The sequence below is a fragment of the Rousettus aegyptiacus genome, unplaced genomic scaffold (genome assembly GCF_014176215.1).
Source record: "Rousettus aegyptiacus isolate mRouAeg1 unplaced genomic scaffold, mRouAeg1.p scaffold_m13_p_3, whole genome shotgun sequence".
NCBI classification, from domain to species: Eukaryota; Metazoa; Chordata; class Mammalia; order Chiroptera; family Pteropodidae; genus Rousettus; species Rousettus aegyptiacus.
In genome coordinates, this window is record NW_023416306.1 from 113,571,667 (window position 1) to 113,580,190 (window position 8,524).

The following is an 8,524-nucleotide window of genomic DNA, read 5'->3' on the forward strand; positions in this document are numbered from 1 at the left end:
CTTGAAGGAATAAGTGTTGATAAACAATATTTTCATGAGACAACTGTTATTACTTCATAAAATGTTTTAATTCTCCCTCTCCATACTTAAACTATAATGGTGTTTCCAGACTTTCTTTGACTTGAAAATTCTTCTACTAATAATTCATTATGATGAAATAATCTAAGGAATTAAAAATAATCATTTTGTTATTTTTGTATGATACATGATAATGTACTATTAAGTAAGCATATTTTATTTCTATCAGTAGATCTTAAATTATCTTATAAAGCTCATTTTAATAACTGCTTAATATAGACATGATATATAACCATTCAATTTTACTTAACCAGTGATGAATATTCTTTAAATCAATTTTGTAAGATAAAATATGATTTGATAGTATATGTTCTAAAAAAATAACAGTGTATTTGAATTTGGGCTGAATATATACTTAAATATAAATTGAAACAATGTGTTGAACTATCAAAACTAGATGAAAATGCTTTCATGTTTTCTATTTGAATTATTTGCTTTTTTCATTTTGAAAATTAATTGATTTGTGTGTGTGTAGTGTGTGTATAGAAACATACATTCAATTCTTTCAAATGTTAACACAAAAGAAATTTCAGGATGGCATTTGTAGGTAATTCTTAGTAACTAATAGATTTTAGAAATGGATAGTCTTTGTTGCCAATAAATAAGAAAACAATTTTTTTATAATTGCCACACTAATTTTTTTTCTATTTAGCACTTGAATTTGAAATTGCAGATGTTGTATATAAAGATTTGGATTAGGGGAATGAAACTACACACCTGGTCAATAGCACCTTAGGCAAATTTTTCTATTTATTATTCTTTCAGTTTAAATCATTCATTAACTGTATTTAAGCATCAAAATTCCCCTTACTTTCCTGTCTTTAACTAATGCTTTATGACTAAGAATTATAATGTTTGAAACCATTGAGGGCTAGCATACTGAGAAAAGTGACAAACATTTAGAGCTATGACCAAGTCATGAACACTTCTTTCTGATCACCTTTGACCACTGGCTATACCCAATACACATTCAGGACCACCTAATCTATAATATTGAAAAAAAAAGTTAAAATATTTATTTATTTATTTATTTATTTAAGCATTGAAAAGAGATGCTATTATTAAAAATTTAAATCTCCCAGAATACCTTTTTGAATCTCTGAGAATTTCTGAGTCACATATGGGAGCTACTGTGATCATGACATTCAATGATTAATTTAAAAAACTGACTTGACTCCTTTATTTATTAAATATAAATGATATTATAAAGGATACAATTCTATAACATGAACCTTCATTTTTTTAATTTGGTATTATATCTTCATAATGACCTATGTATTGTGAGATTTGTCTCTTATAAACCTCAAGTCCAGAGCTTAGTTTATTTTTGATTGTTTAAAAACAGTCATACATTCAACCTTACTTTGATGCTACTGAGAAATAATTTCTTTTCCTTTCTGTGTTTTGACTTAAAAAGCCATAATAGCTGGAGACAAATCACAAAGTGACCAACTTTAAAAGGACAATCTGAACACCAAGCCCAAGGAAAAATCATTTGGGAATATGAACAATAAGGAATAAACGGAGCAACTACACAACTCTTAACTTCTGTCTTTATAAACTTTAAGGATCCAAGTCTGATATTGATTTGTAGGCCTCCCTCCATATTGTGTGTGTGTGGGGGGGTGGGGGTGGGAGTGGGGGTGGGGGGGCCGGTTAATATCATGTTTGAACAATTTTACAATTCACAACTTATGCTCCACAGAAAAAGGGAAGAAAACTGATAAAGAATAGGCGTAAGCTCTGCTTCCTCTCTCCTAGTTTCTCTCTCTCTCTTTTCTTTTATAAACTCATTTGCTTCTTGATAGATATGAGAAATTCCAGAGAAAAACCATGGTTTCTGATGAGGGTAAAGGATTTTATAGATGTGTGAAGGTCACATGCATAGTCCTCAACCATTGTAATGGGTAAAATAGAGTCCCTCTCAAATTCACGTCCAGCTGGAACCTCAGAATGTACCCTTATTTGGAAACAGGGTCTTTGCAGATGTAATTAGTTAAGGATGGAGATGAAATTACTTTGGATTAGGAATGGGCCCTAAATTTAATGACTGGTGTTCTTGTAAGAAGAGAGGACAGAGAGAGACACAAAGAGAAGGCCATGTGAAAACAGAGGCAGAAATTGGAGTGATGCAGCTACAAGAAACACCAAAGGTTGCCGAGAGCCACTAAAAGCTAGAAAGAGAAAAGGAAGCATTCTTCTCTAGGGCCTGCAGAGGGAGCATGGCCCTGACCATACCATGATTTAAGAATTCTAGCCTCCAGAATGCTGAAAAAATACATTTCTGTTGTTGTACGTTTGTGGTAATTTGTTAAAGCAAACCTTGGAAACTAACTCAATCATCTAACTCCCTCCTCTGACATTTTGGAGGCTGCCCTAACCCAACTTTCCACCTGCCTTTCCAACCACCCTTCATTCTCTTCTGTCATCCTTTTCCTCTGTCCAGTTTAAATTATGACCCTCCCCAGAATTCTGTCCTTGGTCATTTTTTTGTTTTACATTCTTTATGAAATATTATCCAATTTTATGGTTTTAGCTTCACTTCTCGGCTAATAACTCACAAACATAAAGCTTCAGTCAGACTTCTCTCTCGAGATTTACTTTTACTGTCCTACCAGATATCAAAAACCGATGTCTAAAGGTACGTGTTCAAAACTGAACTCATTTTTTTAAATCCCTTTTTATGCTTTCTTCTTCACTATATTTCCTTCTACTCATTCTCTATTCCCTGTGTTTTCATGCACCATATTTAGTTCAAAGACAAAAGCTAGAAACCTGAGTCACCTAAGAAGTACCTTGTGCCCTTACCCCCAAGAGCCAATGTTTTAGAAAGCTCTGCTTGTTTTATTACTTTAAATTTCCCTGAATTAACTATTTTCCTAGATCTGGTTCTTATCAATTTTTATTCTTATCTGATTGGGGTATATTTCTAACTACCAATACCACTGCTCTCCAAACCATCCCATAATACTGCAGTTATCACAAAATTTCTAACACCCACTATGAGAGCATCACTCCCCAGCTTAGAATTCTTCAAGGGTTCTCAATTGCCAAAATAAACAAACTCCTTAGAATGGCTTGGCCATCTTCATGTCTCATTATTTCTTTCAAACTCCCAAACTGAACTTTACACACACGGAACAATCTGCCAGTTTCTGAATATATGCTGTACTTTCAAATATTCCCAGGCCTCTGCCCATTCTGTTCTATCTTTTAAAATGTCCTCTATCCTTCCCGTATTTATTTGGCTCATTGGGAATCTCTTGATGTTTCCCAAAAGGCTTCTCTGAGTCTACAATCTGTTTTAAATACCCCTCTGCTAGGTTACTATAGCTCCTTGCAGGAGCACTTACTTCACTTCCTCACTACTGACCATTTTCACCTAGAATTCTCACTAGACAATAAGGTCCCTGAGATAGGGACAGTGCTCAACTTACAATCAGTACTATTTTAGAAATAATGGGAAACAAAACATATATATTAAAGAATTGAACAACTAGAGTTGCCTATATGCATCAATATATTTTTTAAAGCTATAATAAATTTAAATAGAGCAGCTGTTATCAAAGTTACTGTGACTGGGACAACTACTGAGAAGACTTGAAAAAGGTCTTTAAGAAAAGGGTTGTACTTATATAATTAGTCTGTGATATTTTGTATAAAATAAAAAGCCAGGACAAATTTGACATTAGGATTTAATAGGTGATGGACTTTAATAGCAATTTGGCAGATAGTTTCTTTACCTTGACACTAGTGGCTTTGACTGGTTCCACTGAAGTGTTAGACTGGAATGGCCTAATGTAGTTGCTCAGTCCATGAATGGAAGTGTTGTCCCTGGGATACTTCTGGTTACAGAAGATGTCTGAAAAAAATAAAATAATTAACTATCTTCCCTGTGACCTGGACAATGTTCAGATGTGTCAGAATTCTAGTTCATGATTTCAAATGAAACAGAAAAGTGCATGAGGCATTTAAATTACTCTTTAACATGTTAAATTGCTTCCTCCATGAACTATGGGTTATGAAAGCCAATTAATATGAGTTGGGAAAAAGACTTAGGAATTTCCTCTTGTGGTTTAACTCAGGTCCCAAAATAGCACTACTGCAGGTATAAGCCTCCAAATTCATGCTTTACTTTCTACATTAAACCTCACATGGAGCAAAATTTCAATTTCTTTGGGCAGAACTGACCAAAACATCCAGTCATTTGCTGTTCTCTTGTTAAAAAAAAAAAAAAAAAAAGGCTGCATTTGGGAGCAAACTTGTCAAAAGGACTCTGTTGGATGGACTATTGTATGTCTTTGGGCATTGTTAAAAATATGAAATTGTATTGGACTCCTTTTTGGAGTCTTTTTTTTTTTTTTTTTTTAAGACCACATGCAGATTATCTATGGAAGGATTAAGTCAGTAGTTCTCATTCTTACTATAAATATTACGATTTACAAGAATTTAGTCTGGTCCATTAGCCAACTTAGTATGACATCTTCATCCTTGATTCCTATAAGCACAGCTACAAATCAGTCCAGTTGGTCTCAAAGGAAATATCCAACAGACTTAGGTCTAATGGAATTCTGGGAGAAATATTTGATATGTTCCCAGGGTAGTAAGTAGTGGGAAAAGCGTTAATTTTAGCCACCTAAAGATAAAATGTTTCTTACCAACAATTTTGTCCCTGGTGAAAGACTCTTTTGTAAGTTCAACACTGTTATGGGATCATTTTATGGTTCTTGAATATTTCTTTCTAAATTATTAGTATCACATCTCACCACTCTTCATGGACTCTCAGATACCACCTCCTTGAAACCTTTCATCTAATATCATGTCAGCATTCTTTTCATCATTCCATACTGATTATTCATACCATACTTTTTAGTAAAATCTAGGATGCAGAGTTCTCTAGCCACCTATATTATTCTACTTCACCCATTATTATTCCCATTTTGCAAATAAAGAAACTGATCTTAAACATCTCTCTGCTTTAAATCAGCAAAGGCTGAAGAAACATTAGGACTTCTAGTATTCATACTCTTAAATCATGAGAAGACTTCCCTTAGTTTTGTAAAATTATAAAATCTTCATAATATCAGAAAAATCAAAGCAGAACTCACAACAGGATGACATTTTCACTATACTAGAGTCTTTTGTTCTCATGCAGAAAATTCCTTTTCTACTGGATCATGTAGGGAAAAAAATCTCTCACTAGCAAAGCCAAAGTCCTGTTGCCAATACCGTGAGTCCCAATTATATTCAACCACTGGGAGTGGGTGGGGGAGACTCAGGGTAGGCATCTATCATGACTGATCAGCCTAACAACTTGGCTGTTGTTATTGTGTCATCAAAAGAAAGTCGGGACACATAACATGGTGCAAAGAAATAGGGACTTAGATTTCTGGGAGCAAGAAACATAGAAAATTAGTTCCAAAAATAAAAACATTACTAATATATAAAGTTTTAGTTTCTGTTTATTTTTCTTCTCTGAAAACATGAAACATTTAATAAATATTTGCTAAGCTGATTCATACAAGCTATTACCCTGAGTCTAATAAGTATCACCTACAATATCAGCTCCTTATTGCTTTATAACATCAAAAGAGGATATGTATTCAATCACCAAATACATTTTGAGGACCTTCTATTTTTAGACCTTTTGTAAGCATATGTAAAGATCCTGCCCAAATAATAGTAGAGTGAAGATGTGAAGGAGAGCCCCAGACATAAATGGACACATAAGTTTTCATAAAATTTCTATAATTTCATAAGCTCAGAGAGGAAAATAATATCAGAGTTTTACTTTCAGATACTTTTTGTAGTGAGCGAAAAATAAATTTGGGGAAGAAATATTGGGGGAAGACTTCAAAAATTGGAATTGATTATATTTTTCACCTTATGTAGATGAAACAATTTTGGTTGGTTGAAGATAACAAAAAGAGCTCATAAAGGATCAAACCCTATAAAGGCACAAAATAAGATTTGGGAGATTCATTCGTATAGAGAATTCTGACCCACTCAGAAGAAAAATTCCAGTACAGGACATTTTTATGCTCTGCCAGGAAATTAAGCAAACATGTGGGACACAGGGTGAGTCAAGGTGGAAGGATAAACTTGAGTTCTTTCCCTTTCAAAAGTTAAAATGCTGTTATGATGGGAGTTTATTTTCCTTTCTTCTTGATGGTAACACCAAGGTTTGACTGAGGTTAAAAAACAGTGATCTAATCAATACCAACCTTTTCCTCTGCCTCCTGTAATAACACATTTTCCTAGGACAATAATCAAAGATGTACAATCTAGTGAGGATTCGAAGAAATAAAGGACAGCCTTTGGAAGCTGATTTGAAGACTTCGAAGAGGAAGATGCTTTAGAATTTAGTACTGTGGCCCCCTGGCTCCACTATTGTCCATGACCAGCCATGTTTCTATAGTTGTAGAGCAATTCCTATTTGCTGACACTCTTTGAACACTCAGTCATGAAACCTAGAATCATTTTCTATTTCTATCAAGTATGTGGGGGAAATGATCACCCATACCACATCTCCTTAAAGGCGAGACTCTTTTTTGCACAATTCGGCAAAGACTACGATGTTCTAGGAAGTGGAATTAAAAATAAAATGAGGAAACTCTATAAGAAAAGATCCCAGGGAAAAGTTCCAGCAGGTAGCTAGCGATGCAGTGAGGTACTTAAGATTACCCAAACCTTTTAGGTACCTAGGAGAATGTGAAGTCTCTAATAACTTGATAAAAAAAAATCAGAATAAAGAATCCATGGCATTGCTGAGCACTTTGATGCTAAACCCTGAAAAATTGGCCAGTGCTCTTTTTTCCCCATTTTATAAATGGAAAGGCAAGAATACTTCAATGATTTTGGTTTCCTAACATTTCTCCTTTCTGAAGAAGGAGCCAAGCCGCCAGGGAATTTTTGAGTTGGTTCAATGACCTATTAGAATGTAATCTCTTTTTAGAGCCCTTTAAAAGGTAACAGAGAATTTAAGGTCACCAAAAGCATGGATTGTAAATGCCACCAGTGAAACCACTCTCCTGATCTCATGAAAAGCAGAGCCTATAAAGTGGGAGTGCCCAGAGGCTAAACCCAGGTATGAACTAATTTCCCAAGACCATTAGGGAGCAATTTAGGAAAGATTTTTGTCTGGATTTGGAGCCCTGGAGACTAGAACTTCAAATTAGTCAAGATTCTGGAGAGACAATGCTACAAAATGTAACTTCCTGTCTCTACAGGAAACTCTTTTAACAGAGCTAATAAAATGAGCTCCTAATGAGGCCTCTCTGATATCAAATAGGCAGAGTAAAAACACGCTTCGATGAGGTAAGAGTAAGGGGATCAGAAACATCCCTGTGCCCCCAAAAGAGTTTCCTTGGAAAGCCACGTGGGCTGAAAATTTAAGAATACACCGTACTTTGCCAAAGCTAAGATATCTGAAACAAGACTTTGAACATAATAAAGATTTAATGAGTGCCTAATTAGTAACCAGCCAGAAGTCACTCAGCTTTATGTCATCCTCTACTGCTCCTCAGCAGATTGTAAGGTTTCAATCCTATCCACCACCACACCCCACTTTCCTCAGTAAGCCTCAATTTTTAAAAAGAACTTTAAAAATAGTTTTCTACTGAGAGAATAATTGTGAGCAAATTTTTAACTCATAAAATTTGTGGAGTCACATAATCTTTTTGAATCTCTCCATAATTATATGACTCCAGGCAATTACATCTTCAGAAGTGATGATTCTAACTTAGGAGCTATGGGTTTAACATAATTGAAGATTTCATCTCAATATTAGGAAGAATTTCTAGCAAACAGTTGTTTTTAGGGGGATGGAAAGCAATTTGTTTTAGAAGGTAGTGAGTGTTCCAGCCATGGAACTGAGACTGAGAAATATCAAAAATATAGGCCTTATATTATGATATGACATGAGATGTTATGCTATATGATATGATATACAAATAAATTTGCAATTGTATTTGACAACCTCTACAATTCCTTCCCAGACTGAGATTCTGCCATAAATAAATGAGAATATAACAGACCATTTTAAATGGGTAATAACAAGGGTTTTTCTCCTCAGGTAGACATTTAGATATTATTGGGGTATTTGTATAACAGCATTCATGGGGTCAGGAGCATAGTTTCTATCTATGCAGATTGTCTACCTGGTCCAGTCCTTCAAACAGTCAATAAATTCTGTTCCAAGTAAAAATCTCCCTTGGGAAACCTGAAAATCCATTTTATAGCTTTGCTTTGTTTGTAACTTGAAGATTGTCTGATTTCTGAAGTCATTTTTAAAGTGAAGATACCCTTGGAGGCATCAAAAATCATGCCAAATGTCTCCTGTGGGCAAAAATGCCTCCAGTTGAGAATCACTGCGACTGTTAGGGTTAGAGGATGTGTAGGGAGTGGGTGGGAGTGGGGTAGAAAGAACGATGGCAGAGAAAGACCT